Raw genomic sequence first — 15660 nt, forward strand, 5'->3', positions numbered from 1 at the left:
TTACGAATTACAATTCATACAATTACAAATTTGCAATACGTATGTTACGAATTACATTTTTTTGGGGGGACTAATGTTAGCTGGGTTAGGGATTAAGGTTAGGAGTTAGGCGAAGGGTTAACTAACATGCTAAGTAGTTGCAAAGTAGCTCAAATGTAAGTAGTTGCTAATTAGCTAAAATGCTAAAGTTGTCCTTGAGATTAGAATGCACAACCTTTTGGTTGCTAGACGTTCACATCATACACCCTACCAACCACCCTCCTTTTGTCTTATGTATTCATACCAAACGTAACATATCATACTGATTTGAGTGTCCAGGATTATCGTTTACTATGTTACTTCTAGGCTATTAGACCAGCCTGTATCTGTACCCAGTAGCCCACTGGCCTTATCACTTATTTTATTGGAACACCCTCCATCCCATGGTATTATTAGACACCCAGGGAGCGGTTGATAAATGGCTGAATGATAATAGCTACGGTATGCATCTCCTTGTAACAGGTTGATGTACATGTTTGTTTGTCACCATCTCTACCATCTCAATTTACATGTTGGGAGTAGTTTGGTCAAAGATAGGACTGATCAGTTGGAGATTGAATTTGTTTGCTACTGCTAAACATGCTTTGTCATTCTTATTTTGGTTGTGTTGCGTGTTACATTTGACTTCCTGTATTGTGGTTGTTTATCCTTCCCAACTCTGTGCTTGTCCCCATGTCACCAAATACAATGTTATTTTACAGAAAACAAATTAACGAAACTTTCAGCATGCTTAGGGAAGGGCACTCAACATGCTCGTTACTGGCACAAATGACTGATTGGCTGAAAGAAATTGATAAGATTGTGGGAGCTGTTTTGTTAGACTTCTTTTGTACTATGGATTAATATCCTCTGCCTTATCATGGACGGGCAGTTACCTATCCAATAGAACACAGAGGGTTTTCTTCCATGCAAATTATTTTGTTGAGTATGATGTACTGCAGGGCAGCCGGCTTGGGCCATTATTTTTTACTAATAACCTCCCACTGCAACAGTAAAATAAATAACTGACACCTTTAACATAGATCTCCAGTCAGTTTTAGAACGAGTAACTAGCAATAGGCTGCTGCTAAATATCTCAAAGATGAAAAGCATCTCTAGGGACAAGTCACTCGCTCAACCCTAAGCCTCGTCTGGATCTATTATTGAATAATGTGGCTATTGAGTCATTTGAAGAGACTAAACTGCTGGGTGTCACCTTAGATAGCAAGCTATCATTGTGAAAACATATAGACTCAATGGTTACTGTAATGGGAAGAGGTCTGGTGTGGCAAAAAAATGGCAAATTGCGTTTGTCCAAAATGGAGCAGCACATATATTGCACTTAGATGTACAAGGAGTGTGAATGTCAATGCCACGCATGTCAATCTCTCTGGCTCAAAGTTGATGAGAGATTGACTGCATCACTATTGATCTTCGTGCAAGGTGTTGAAGGTACTGAACTGTCTGTTCAAGAGGTTGGCAAACTGTTCAGACACTCATCAGTATCACACAAGACATGCGACCAGAGGTCTCTTCAATGTCATTAGGTGCAGAACAGAGGCTGGGAAAAACACTATTAAAATAGAGCCATGACTAAATGTAACTGCCGTGCACTCCAGGTAACTCAAGCTAGCAATAAAATAACACCTTACGGCAAGACGGAGACTGTGAAGAGAGACATTTTTATGCATTTTGTATTGTATTATGTGCTGTGATACGTGCCTGTATTAATAATGGCTGCTCAGTGAAACGACCTGTGCTGACTTTAATGTGCAAGCCTTCCTCCATGACCTGACCTCTAATTGGTATAGAATCAGCTTGATCCCCTCTGTCGAAGACGCTCGGACTTTTAAAAAATATTTTCAGTGTCATGAAAACAAATGTTATTAGTCACATACACGTGTTTAGCAGATTGTGGGTGTAGCGAAATGCTTATGTTTCTAGCGCTGACAGTGCAGTAATATCTTACAATTTCACAACATAAACACACAAATCTCAGTAAAGGAATGTAATTAAGAATATATAAATATATGGATGAGCAATGTCAGAGCAGCATAGATTAAGAAACAGTAGATAGTATAGAATACAGTAGAAACATATGAGATGAGTAATGCAAGATATGCAAACATTAAAGTAAATAATGTTCCGTTTGTTCCATTTATTATTATCGTTAACAAATACACACCTGTAAAGAAAATGAGAATTGAAAACACGTTTAGCCCCTGGTTCGACTGTGATCTGGCAGTGACTCCACCTCAATAATTCCATTTGTCAAATCGCTCGGCACACACATACTCAGACTGATTGGCTCTCATTCAGGCAAATTATAAATAAATGCACTCAGGCAATCCGGGAGGACAAAGTTAGTTACTTTAAGGACCAGTTCTCGCTCTGTGGGTCTAACCCCAAGAAGTTCTGGAAAACGGTTAAAGACCTGGAGTACAAACCCTCCTCCTCACAGCTTCCCATGTCAGTAACAACCACATTAAGGGACAAGTAGCACATGTCTGAGCTCTTTAAGTCAGGATTCCTATTTGACTCAGCCATGCCTCCTTGCATGTCCAACATTTCTTCATCTTCCACCCCTTCTAATACGACTATCCCCGATGCTCCTCCCACTTTTCCCCCTATCCCGCTACAAAGTTTTTCCTGCAGGCGGTCACTCAGTCCGAGATGATAAAGGAGCTCCTTAAACTTGACCCCCAAAAAACATCTGGTTCAGATGGTTTAGGCCCTTTCTTCTTTAAGGTTGCTGCCCCTATCATCACCAAGCCTATCTCTGACCTTTTTAACCTGTTTCTCCCCTCTGAGGAGGTTCCCATTGCTTGGAAGGCAGCCACGGTGAGTCCTTTATTTAAAGGGGGAGATCAAGCGGATCCTAACTGTTATAGGCCAATTTCTATTTTGACCTGTTCATCAAAAGTGTTGGAAAAACTTGTCAATAATCAACTGACTGGTGTGGTGGAATATTGACTCAGAAATATAACACTCTTACTAGAACTTGTGAATTCAAAAAAGACTTAATTACAAATGTAACAAAGCTGAGCCCCTCCATGGAAAATACTAAATTCTCATATTACAGAGTCCTGTCTTTATAGTATTCTGTCTTTGCATAGCGTATAGAGTCCCCTCCCTCTATATGAAAATAGCTTCCCTTAACCTTTCTCCACCATTATCTTTCCACCTCACTTCTTGCTTGTTATTTTATTGAAGCAACATCTCAAGACATCAGTCAGTTAAAGCTTGGTCGCAAATGGGTCTTCCAAATGGACAATGACCCCAAGCATACTTACAAAGTTGTGGCAGAATGGCTTAAGGACAACAAAGTCAAGGTATTGGAGTGGCCATCACAAAGCCCTGACCTCAATCCTATAGAAAATTTGTGGGCAGAACTGAAAAAGCATGTGAGAGCAAGGAGCCCTACAAACCTGACTCAGTTACACCAGCTCTGTCAGGAGGAATGGGCCAAAATTCCCCCAACTGATTGTGGGAAGCTTGTGGAAGGCTACCTGAAACATTTGACCCAAGTTTAAATTGTTTAAGGCAATGCTACGAAATACTAATTGAGTGTATGTAAACTTCAGACCCACTGGGAATGTGATGATATAAATAAAATATGAAATCAATCATTCTCTCTACTATTGATCTGACACTTCACATTCTTAAAATAAAGTGGTGATCCTAACTGACCTAAAACAGGGAATTGTTCTATGGTTAAATGTAAGGAATTGTGAAAAACCGAGTTTAAATGTATTTGGCTTTTTGTAAACTTCCGACTTCAACTGTGTGTGTGTATGTATGTATGTATGTATTTTTACCCCAAAAATATATGGGGGATTGGAAATGATGCAGACAATTACATTGATGGAAGCAACAAGGACAAAGCATCTGCTGGGCTGTTATCTACAGTTTTGCAACATGCAGGTCACACCATGTTACTCAGTTCTTGTCACACACAAACAGGCAAGTAGCAAGCAGTTGTTTAATCTCATAATGATGCTCCAGTGCACAAATGCAGACACCTCACACAACCAACATCAGATAATATGTAATCATATATATGCTAATGACTATAATGTAAAATACAGAATCCAACACCAACAAAGGGTATATAACAAAGTATTGATATAAACTTTTGTTATTGACCAAATACTTATTTTCCACCATAATTTGCAAATACATTCATTAAAAATCCTACAATGTGATTTTCTGGATTTTTATTCTCATTTTGTCTGTCATAGTTGAAGTGTACCTATGATGAAAATTACAGGCCTCTCTCATCTTTTTAAGTGGGAGAACTTGCACAATTGGTGGCTGACTAAATACTTTTTTGCCCCACTGTACCTTGTTGGTCAGTGGCAAGAGGCTGGTGCGACACCATGTGCTAACTAGCTAGCTACACCCCCCGTGTACTGGAGAAAACCGTGCCCGACAGCTTGCTTTTAGGAGGCCTGCGTGGTTCGGGTCCTACCGTCCTTTTTTGCTTATAAATTTATCTGTGGATACCGCAGATTGAAATGGCTTGCATTGATTGATAGCCCTGGTACCCAAGGACAAAGTAGTATTTTTTTCTGGGCCTGTCTGATGTAGGATGTGAAATCTGAAAGTATTTGAATCTGGGCACTAAAAATCATTACATCGTAGTGCAGCATGAGGGAGTGGTTTCAACACGGTAGCACATTCAGAGATCTATTTATAGCCATTAATTTAAAATAATTAATAGATTTTAAACAAAAAACACTTTCTGTTTGTCAGAGTATTTTCAGATGTTGTTATCAACAAATAAACAGTTTCACGTTTGGATTCAGCCTTGTGTCAGGTGAACTGTTGACTAATAATTCCCCTTACTCTTGAAACTGTTCCCTTTCAATTGCTGCTATACCATGGTTATGTAATTCATATTTCTTGTGTAAGAAACATTTCAATTTAGCCCTATCAATAAAGGCCAATTCTCACAAGTGTAAAGGATTAATTGAGTTTTTAGATCGTTGCACAGTAGATTAGAGTGACAAGAAGTAACACATGCAACCTCTCTGACAAGAAGTCTTTGTAGTTCCGACCACAAGACTCAGATACGAGCAGTCTGAGTAACTGAAAGTAGCAGGAACAGAGAGACACAGGAACAGAGTGACACACTCACTCTTGAGATTAGGAGAATCTTAACGTGATTAACTGGAATCTAACCAATTCACAATACAGAGTAAAATAAACAGTTTAAAAAACTCCCTCCCTCTCCAACATGCCATGGACAGCACAATAGTTGTGTCCCTCTCTATCCACTAACCTGGGAGGTGGGCTGTGGGTCCGTGGATGTGAAGTCCCTGTCTTGTCTGCTCCTGTTGATGTGGACCCTGCTTGAAGTGTCCACAGAAGGCAGAGGTGAAAAGGGTTGTGATGCTCTGTGTTGATGATTGAAAGATAACTTTAACGGGATGTACGTACTCAGTGTGCACAGCAGCACCATGCTCTCTCTCTCTCTCTCTCTCTCTCTCTCTCTCTCTCTCTTTCTCTCTTATCATCTTGTCCCTCCCTGCTTATTTTTCTCAGTCAAATGTTGTGTTTTCCAGTTTAGCAAGACATCATTTAAAAATGATGCATTTGTGTTTAGTGAGTCCTCCAGATGAGAGGCAGTAGGGATGACCAGGGATGTTCTCTTGACATTTTCCTGTCCTGCTAAGCATTCAAAATGTAACGAGTACTTTTGGGTGTCAGGGAAATTGTATGGAGTAAAAAGTACAATATTTCCTTTAGGAAGTAAAAGTAAAAGTTGTCAAAAATATAAATAGTAAAGTAAAATACACATACCCCCAAAAAACTATGTAAGTAAAAATACATTAAAATACTACTTAAGTACTTTACACAACTGACCTAACACATACCTTATTAGTAGGGAAGATTGTTTTCAGATACAGTAGCTTTTTCGGTTATGTCAGAGGACTTTTCAAAAGTTGCACATGTAAAAGTTTTAGCCAGTCTTTCTAGAGTCAATTTGTAAAAATGGCTAGCTGGAGCTCAGCACAGTTGTTTCCATTTGAAGATGTTTTTATGAAGGAATTTGAATCCGAAAGACTTGTGATCTTACTTGTTGTGGTTATGTCGATGCACTCACAGCTTTCTAGAAAACACACTGAAAACCTGGTCCCCAGCTTAACTTTGCATCCTCATCAGCTGAAGACGATAACCACTCTGAAGTGGTTAGGGCCAGAATCCAAATGTCCATTTGTGCACACCGATTGACTGAAACCAGGAGGCTGAGATAGACCACTAAGAAGGGGAGAAATCACCCTAAAGAGACTTTGGGGAAAGTCACACTTTTTTTTTAACACAAATTGTATGATAAAATAGGTTTATCAGATTATCAGAAGGGAAGAGATCAAGTTCTGTACTGTTCAGAAAGGGCCAATGTCAGACAGAGGAAACTGACCATCCATCTCTCCCTGATTTCCCAATACAATAGTGTCTTCCAACAGAACTAAAGCCGCAGACTGTAATGCTACACTTCTCTAAACTCTTCTAAAAAAACAGGAAACCAAGAGGGGCCCAGGCATACACTTCTGTATGCCAAGAAACAGTGTGTTGGAAAGCACCCATTGCTTACCTTGACTTCAAAGACAATCATTCTATTACAAAAGCAAACTTACATGTAGAGAATGAATAGTTTAGAAAGCTTGAGAGATCAGGTCACTTGTCAAAGCTGTGACATTAGCTTAAAACGTGATTCCATATCAAGGGCCCATGAACTATAGAGAGAATAAGAATACAGTTCAAGAGTATCTAACAGAGACAAATTCAAATCACGAATACCTAAACAGGAACTCTTCATCAAGGTAAGAGTCAGAATCCAATGGAGCCTGTGTTAGGCCTACTGTATTTGAAACTTTAGTCCTGTTTTAGAACAACAGGTTGTACATTTTAGTTACAGAGACAGCTTACAGCAAGGAAGGAATAAATATTTGTTCATACAAATTTAGGATCTTAAATTGAGCCAGTTTGCTACAGCAGGAAAATGATCCTGAAGCAACAGGAAATGGGAATTATGATGTGGATTATAATTAATGGACATTTTTGTAGGGGTTGATAAAAAAAGGCTGTATGGGAAATAAAGTCAAAAATGTCAAAGTGGAAATCGCAAACGTCAGAAGCCTTTTTAAACCTCAAATACACTACATATTTTCAATGTCCTGCATTGCAGGAAAGTTCACCTGCAACAGCGTGATCCTTACATCTGTAAATAAACCTAATAGAAAAGCAAACATTTTATTATATGTGAGTCCAGGTGTATTTGTAAATGCTTTAACTACAAGAAAATTAGCACGTGGTCAGCTGCCATTAGTACACCATACATGTTCCAGGGCGTTTTACAACACTCATACATGTTCCAGGGCATTCTGCTACACTACCGGTCAAAGGTTTTACAACACTCATACATGTTCCAGGGCATTCTGCTACACTACCGGTCAAAGGTTTTACAACACTCATACATGTTCCAGGGCATTCTGCTACACTACCGGTCAAAGGTTTTACAACACTCATACATGTTCTAGGGCATTCTGCTACACTACCGGTCAAAGGTTTTACAACACTCATACATGTTCCAGGGCATTCTGCTACACTACCGGTCAAAGGTTTTACAACACTCATACATGTTCCAGGGCATTCTGCTACACTACCGGTCAAAGGTTTTACAACACTCATACATGTTCCAGGGCATTCTGCTACACTACCGGTCAAAGGTTTTACAACACTCATACATGTTCCAGGGCATTCTGCTACACTACCCGTCAAAAGTTTTACAACACTCATTCAAGGATTTTTCTTCATTTTTGCTATTTTTCTACATTGTAGTGTAACCATCTCACCAGGCTCGAATTTGACTGAGAAGGACATCTCCAATAAGAATCCCTATTGTAAACTATCTAGGGTGATGACAAATAGGGTATCAACTTCAGATGGAATGATTATAGATTTTTGTTATTGTATAAGGATATACTTTCCCATGCATTAAATTCAATTGAAACAGTAAATGACTCCACCAAGGCAACATACACAAGGTTCAAGTTGTATATTATTTACATTATTTACAAAAGAAATACAAATAATAAACCCCAATGAGTCGTGCACAACCCATGTCCAAATGATTTCAAGTTTGTTTAATAACCCGGAGGCGCGCGTTGGAGCTAAAATAAAATGACGGCACACATGAAGTCCCGAAGCTCCCCACCGTTGTGGTTACTCACTACTCGTGGATATTCCCTCAGTGAAGTATGGCAGTTCCTTGCAGGTTTCCTCACAAGATCCACAGCAAGCACAGTTGTCAATTCAGAGAGTACTCTTTAGCAGTAACCGATATCCCATGGGAACATGACCTCGTTAACTTTTCCCAAGCAATTCTCTCTCGGTGTCACACGATGCTAGGCTAACCTCAAGGCTGTCAAATACCCAAATACAATGAGACGGTAGCTTCAGTCTTTATTAAGTCTTTCTTAACAAAATTATAACAACTCTCTTATAAAATTTAATTTCCCTTTGAAACTTGGTAGGTATCGATTTTGTTTTATCCACCCGATAGGCCAGTGATGATGGGGAGAGTGTGGGGAACTGTCCCTTCTGTCAGCGACTCTTTATGATCCTCTGGCTGAAAGGGCCAACTTCACCCTCACCACAGTAGACATGAAAAGCTATAAATGTGGCTTTCACTCTCACGCACATACAGTCTCCACAATGATGCACTTAATGCCACAGTTCAATCCATCCAAGCCAGGCATGAATCGAAGCGCTTGTCCATACATGTCCAGGTAACAACTACTTATGAACTGCTAACACTGATAGAATAACTAGAGAATTGTGTGTGATAGATGAAGTGTGCAATTAAAGGCTTTTCTCCCCCATGTGTTTTATTGGGTCCCCTTGCTGTCAGGGCTCCAGAAGTGCTGAAGGACCTTGCCCCGGGCTCTCAGCCCCCGTTCCTCATCTTCGGCGGGGAGGTGCGCACCGACACCAACAAGATCGAGGAGTTCCTAGAGGAGGCACTGGCTCCGCCACAGTGAGTGTGTGATGAACATCAACAGGCATAAATGCACGCACACACACACACACACACACACACACACACACACACACACACACACACACACACACACACACACACACACACACACACACACACACACACACACACACGCCAAAAGAGACAAGTCATTAATTAATCAAAGTTTATTACAGGTCAATTAACATCTTTGCAGTCAAACGTATCCTCCACTGGCTCTACTAACTCAGAAAGCTGAGAGCTAATGGCAATACCTTTCCAGGTACCCCAAGCTGTGCTGTCGCTACAAGGAGTCGAACGGTGGCTGGAGATGACATCTACCACCTTCTCTGCATACATCAAGAACCCTAACCCTGGACTCAACGATAGTAAGAGCCCCTCCTTGTTAGAAATTGATGTATGAGTCATTGAAACAGTAGTTCTGTTTTTTTAGTGCTTCAGTGCTTGAGAAGAAGTTTCTGAAGAGCCTGATGAAGTTGGATCAGTACCTGCTGACGCCACTCCTACACGAGCTGGACCAAAACCCAGACGTCCCCCAGTCATCACGGCACTATCTGGACGGGAACTCCCTCAGTCTGGCTGACTGTAACCTGCTGCCCAAGCTCAATATAGTCAAGGTTATCAGATCAAGCATTCCAGGAAGTCCTAGATTACATCACCTTTGCCAGTGTCATCTATTGTACTTTCCTCTAGTCTGCTCCTCTTTGTTGGAACCATCTCAATCTCAATCAAGAAGGGCAAAGGTCTATTCCTTTTACAGTATTTATAGGTGCACTCAGATGTGTAGCTATGGTTTAAGCAATGGTAATATTGTGCCTTTTATTAGTCTGTATGATTGCAAGTACCACTAGCACCCCTGTGCTACTCGTAAACAGATGAAAATGTTGTTCAGTGAGGTTCAGTGTGTGTCTGTCATGTTGACTCCCTTTCCCCCTCTCTTGCTCACCACAGGTGGTGTGTAGGAAGCACTGTGACTTTGAGATGCCTGTGGCTCTGACCGGTCTGACCCGCTACCTGACCAAGGCCTACCAGCAGGACGAGTTCTGCTATACCTGCCCCAAGGATTCCGAGATCCTGCTGGCTACTCGGTAGCCAAATACCTCAACAAGTAGATCAGGAGAGAAGGAGGGGGAGAGAGGAGGGCAATGAGAGATAGAGAGGGGGGGGGGGGGGGGGCAGATAGGGTAAAAGAGGAGTTGAAGAAGGTATGTTTAGACAAGAGAAGAAATGTAAAAAGGGAAAGAGGGCTATGAAGCCATGATTTATGATTTATGTGTAGAGGAGCAGAAAAATAAGCCTGCTGCCTGTGCCTCAGAATGAGGCATATCTGTCTTCTGTCAGTAACATATTTGTGTATAACGCTGTGTGTACAGGGTGAAGGTCTGCTCGTATATGTACAATTACAATGTGTGTGCAATACAATTATGTGCTGCCTGTTTAGTTTCTGTAGATATTTGCTTTCCTTGAATTATACTCAACTGTTAAAACATTAATTTTAATAATCTTTCAATGTATTTTATGCTCACTTTAAAAACCTAGCAATGTGCACACTTTGTCTGGCAATTGTAAGGATCTGGATGTTCTATCCCTGAGAGACAAAGAGAAAGCATGATGTCAAATGCCAAGTAAACAAAGATAATTGTGGTACTATTGTATGCGGATTGATAGGTTTTTCATTTATGAAATGTGCCATATTGAAATGACTATCATAGCTAGGCCCAGATAAATATTAGTCTGAGTAGGCCTAAACCTCATTTGAATTGGTTTATCTAAAAGTGTTTGCCTTGCAACCTGTTTTCATTGCTGTGGGTGGAATCATAAAATGAGAATGATCAATTCTATGGGTGGAATAATCACAAGTCAGAGACCACTATGATGACACACCAAATGCATTTGATGGATCCTTTTTGTCTTCTTCTAATGCCTCTTGAGGGGAAAGTAATCCAAAATTAACGGAAGAAAATCAGAGAAGTTATTGTGTTTGGGTAATCCAAAAGTTATGTTGCTGATTACAATTTTGGACAGGTAACTAGTAACTGTAACAGATTACATTTAGAAAGTAACTTACCTAACCAACCCTGGTTTTGGTTCGAACAAAATACAGTCCATAGATATATTATCTATGATTCAGATAGTCAGTTCAGTGGAAGAAACACTGAACTTCTCTTATATTGTAATGTGGTCTGTGTGTAGCTGGTGTAGAGGAGTCAGGCGCAGGACAGCAGATATGAGTAAATCAACGTACTTTACTCAACATATACAAATGCAATACAAAAAGAGAGCCCACATTAACGGACCGTACTAAATACAAACAATTACTCACAAACAGACATGGGGGAACAGAGGGTTAAATAACGAACAAGTAATTGGGGAATTGAAACCAGGTGTGTAAGACAAAGACAAAACAAATGGAAAATGAAAAGTGGATCGGCGATGGCTAGAAGGCCGGTGACGTCGTCCACCGAACGCTACCCGAACAAGGAGAGGGACCGAATTCGGCGGAAGTCGTGACATATATTTTGTAAGAGAATCACTTTTATCATAGAGGGAGATGGAGAGGAAAAAGGAGGAAAAACAGAGATTGTCAATACCAAACCAGTCGGAGATAGAGAGCGATGGAGAGGAGAAAAAAAACTTAGACAGGAGCAAAAGAAGGAAAGACGAAGAGAGGATTGATCGAATGAAAAGACAGAGGAGATAGAAAAAGCAATGAAGAGGACAAAAGAGAGTAGACCTACAAGACAAAAAGAATGAGAGTAGGAAGGTAGCAAAACAGGAAATTGATGAAGAGAAATGAGAGAGAAAGAAACAAAATGAGTCAGAGATAGAAAGATAGAGAGCACTTCTGGTGCAAAGAAATGGAAGAGCAGTACAGTAAGGCAAAACAAGCAAAGGTAGAAAAACAGCATTTGAGCAAGAAAATAAAGAATGTGGAAAGAAACTGAGGGCCAGAAACAAATAGATAGAGAGAAGGAAGAAAGACTGTGAGAGATTGAAAGAGAAGAGAGTAAAGAAGTGGAGAGAGACAAAAGAGGAGATGAGGACAGAAGCGACTGATGAGGAAGATGTCGTTGGAAACATAATTGAAGAAAAGAACAAGACAGACAAAAGTATCAGGAGGTGAATCTTCAACTGGGGAAATACTAAGGTCAAAGAAAGATACCAACAAAAACTGAGAGGACCTTTCACAGGGAGAGGGAGGAAGGTGATAATACACAGTGCATTCAGAAAGTAGTCAGACCCCTTGACTTTTTTCACATTTAGCCTTATTCTAAAATGGATTAAATATATTTTTCCACTCATCAATTTACACACAATTCTTCATAATGTTAAAGCAAAAACAGGTTTTTATAGACTTTTGCACATTTATTAAAATAAGAAGCCGAAATATCTCATTTACATAAGTATTCAGACCCTTTACTCAGTACTTTGTTGACATCTGTGGAGCTGTCATTCCCGAATCAAAAGCCAAACTTCAGGAAAATGTGGACATCGTTCATCGTTTCGGACGAGTCAAGGATCAAGACAAGAGACCAAGGACAACCATCATCTGGTTCACCAACAGATCTACACGTGAGTTCTTCATCAAGCACAAATTGAGGTTCACGGAGGATCTCATCTCTGCGGACAAAGTGACACAGGAGAAACTGTGACCGATGGTGGCTGCAGCTCCAAAGGAAGGGAAAACTGCATTATTTTGTCAGTGCAAGAGTGATCATTGATGAGAAAGAAATGTGGCAAAATCCAAACATTTGAGAGACAGCCAGAGTCTGACTCAGCCAGAACTGGCAGGCCTAGAAACGGCTTAATTGTCAGGTGAGAAGCAGCCTTTTATTGTAAAGAATTTACACAACCACTTGAAAGAGAAAAGGCTCACCTGAAAACTGGTAAACTGAACACTAACAATGGGTGAATAACTGCTTATTGTAATGTCTACACAATGTCTCCACCTTGTGGGAATAAGAATCATTTGGTTACTTTATGACCTGTGTTTGTTTTTTGTTGGAGGGTTTAATAATGAGATGGACATCCTTCAGAGTTACATATCCTTAGGAAAAGCTTATATTAGCATAACAAGGTTGTTGGTTGAAGTTTGACTTTATCTCTTTGTTCAATTAATGTCAGGGGTATTCGTAATTTACTCAAACCTCAGGCTATTGCCCTGTATTGCAAACGGTTTAATGCAGCCTTTTACTTTCTACAAAAGACTCATACTTGTTCTTCCGATCTATCTTTTTGGAAAAATCAATGGGGTAACGATATCTGACAACAACCACTCTGCAGGTGTAGCAGTTTTAGCAGTTTTAAGAGGTGCATTTAAAGGGAAGGTCATCAGTAGTAAGACTCAACACTCTTGGCTTTGGTTAAATTTAACCGAATTTGAAAAGTGAAATGTTTTTATTAGGGAATATCTATCCATCCAACAACAAACAAAACAACAGGATACTATTTCAAGAATTAGAAGAAGAGATTTATAGAGTTAAAGGTGTATTTCAGGATATCAAAATGATCTCAGGTGGAAATGTAAATGATGTATCTAATGTAATGATTGACAGATGTCCTCCTCCTACCAGATCCAGCATTGTTAATCCTGAGTTTAATAATCTATGTCTTGGTCTTGGATTATTCGATATTTGGAGATCTAAATATCCTGATGAAAAAGGACTGTTCAGACAGTCAAGAATTGACTTCTGGTTGATTTTTAATTCATTAGATAACAATGTATTCCAGGTATCCATCGAACCATAAATATTATGGATCATAAAGTTGTACTCTTATCTGTAAATATGAATGGCTCTGAAATTAATAAACCGAATCAGAGTTATTGGAAACTCAATAGCAGACTGTTGGAAGATGATGCCAAAGATATTACAAGAAAACTGGAGGAAAGTCCAACTATTTAAGGCTTATGGAAAATATTGGGAATGAATGAAGTATGAAATAAGACAAACAGCCATGAAGAGAGGTAAATAAATGGTTGAACTTCAAAGATTTAGGGAAGAGAAACTTGTTAACGAAATACTTTCTCAAATTTCTATGGAGGACCTTGAAGAAGAACATAAGGGTAATTTATTTTCTTTACAAATAGAAATTTAATGAATGTATGAAGAGAGAGCAAGAAGGAGGTGGTCGGAGGAAAGTGAAAAAAATACAAAATACTTTTCAAATTTAGAGAGAAAAATAATATAGCTTAACATATGAAAAACCCAAAGACATTTCAAAATATGTTTCAGAATTCTATGGTAATCTTTACAACAGTAATGCCTGTCCTGCTAGTCATATGTCTGCCTTTCTAGACTCTGTCAAAGACTATACAAAATTCATAGATGAAGACTTCCAAAGGTATTGGAATGAATTTACTTCTATCAATGAAATAAAAACATCTATCAGCAAGTTAAAATAGAACAAATCTCCAGGGATTTCAATATCTTCAGGAGGATATTGTAGAACTTATATCTGATGTTTTTAGGGAGGCAATTGATTTAGGGGTCCTACCTGTTTCTACGACAACAAGGCTTCATTTCTGTAATCCCCAAACAAAGATCATACGATGTTAGAAAATTGGAGACCAATCACATTAATGAACAATGATGGAAAGCTACTTGCATCCACATTTGAAAAAACACTTAAAGGTCTTGACCAAATCATTGACGATACCCAGTCTGGTTTTATGAAGGTCAGACATATATGTAATAACATTCGACTAGCATTGGACTTGATAGACAACAATGAGCACATTATGGAAGATAGCTTTGTTTTATTTGTAGACTTTTACAAGGCTTTTGATACAGTTGAACATAATTTTCTTTGAGATTGATTATTTGGTCAATATTTTAAAAGTGTAATTAAGACACTTTACAATAATAGTAACAGCTATGTTAAATTATCCCATGGAACTTCAGAGATTCGATATTAGATGCGAAATTAAACAAGGATGCCCAATTTCTCCTTTATTATTTTTATTGGTCACACAAGTTATGGCACTTCACATCAATAAGGATCGTTTTTGTGATTGTCACACCCTGACCATAGTTTGCTTTGTATGTTTCTATGTTTTGTTTGGTCAGGGTGTGATCTGAGTGGGCATTCTATGTTGTGTGTCTAGTTTGTCTGTTTCTGTGTTTGGCCTGATATGGTTCTCAATCAGAGGCAGGTGTTAGTCATTGTCTCTGATTGGGAACCATATTTAGGTAGCCTGTTTTGTGTTGGGTTTTGTGGGTGGTTGTTTCCTGTCTTTGTGTTTGTTGCACCAGATAGGGCTGTTTCGGTTTTTCACGGTTCTTGTTTTGTATATTGTTCTATTTTCATCTATCATTAAAGATGTATAAAGATAACCACGCTGCATTTTGGTCCGCCTCTCTTTCACCAGAAGAAAACCGTTACAGGGGTTTTCAAATACAAGATAGATATAAAATGTTCACAATTGGCTGACGACACCACCATTTTTGGAAGATCATAATGAAGTCAGGAAAGCTATTGAGTGTTTTAATGTCTTCTCACATGTATCTGGTTTATCACTGAATATTAGGAAATGTGAATTATTTGCTTTGAAAAGATGTGACTTAAACTAAATATGTAATATCCCTGTAAAAGTT

At 39.2% G+C, this 15660-nt stretch overlaps 1 pseudogene; it reads left to right on the plus strand.

The window, feature by feature from the left end:
- The first annotated feature begins 807 nt into the window (after window positions 1-807).
- Window positions 808-10176, plus strand: LOC139409666 (chloride intracellular channel protein 4-like; annotated as a pseudogene).
- The last annotated feature ends 5484 nt before the right edge of the window (window positions 10177-15660 follow it).

The sequence above is a fragment of the Oncorhynchus clarkii genome, chromosome 5 (assembly GCF_045791955.1).
Source record: "Oncorhynchus clarkii lewisi isolate Uvic-CL-2024 chromosome 5, UVic_Ocla_1.0, whole genome shotgun sequence".
Lineage (NCBI taxonomy): Eukaryota > Metazoa > Chordata > Actinopteri > Salmoniformes > Salmonidae > Oncorhynchus > Oncorhynchus clarkii.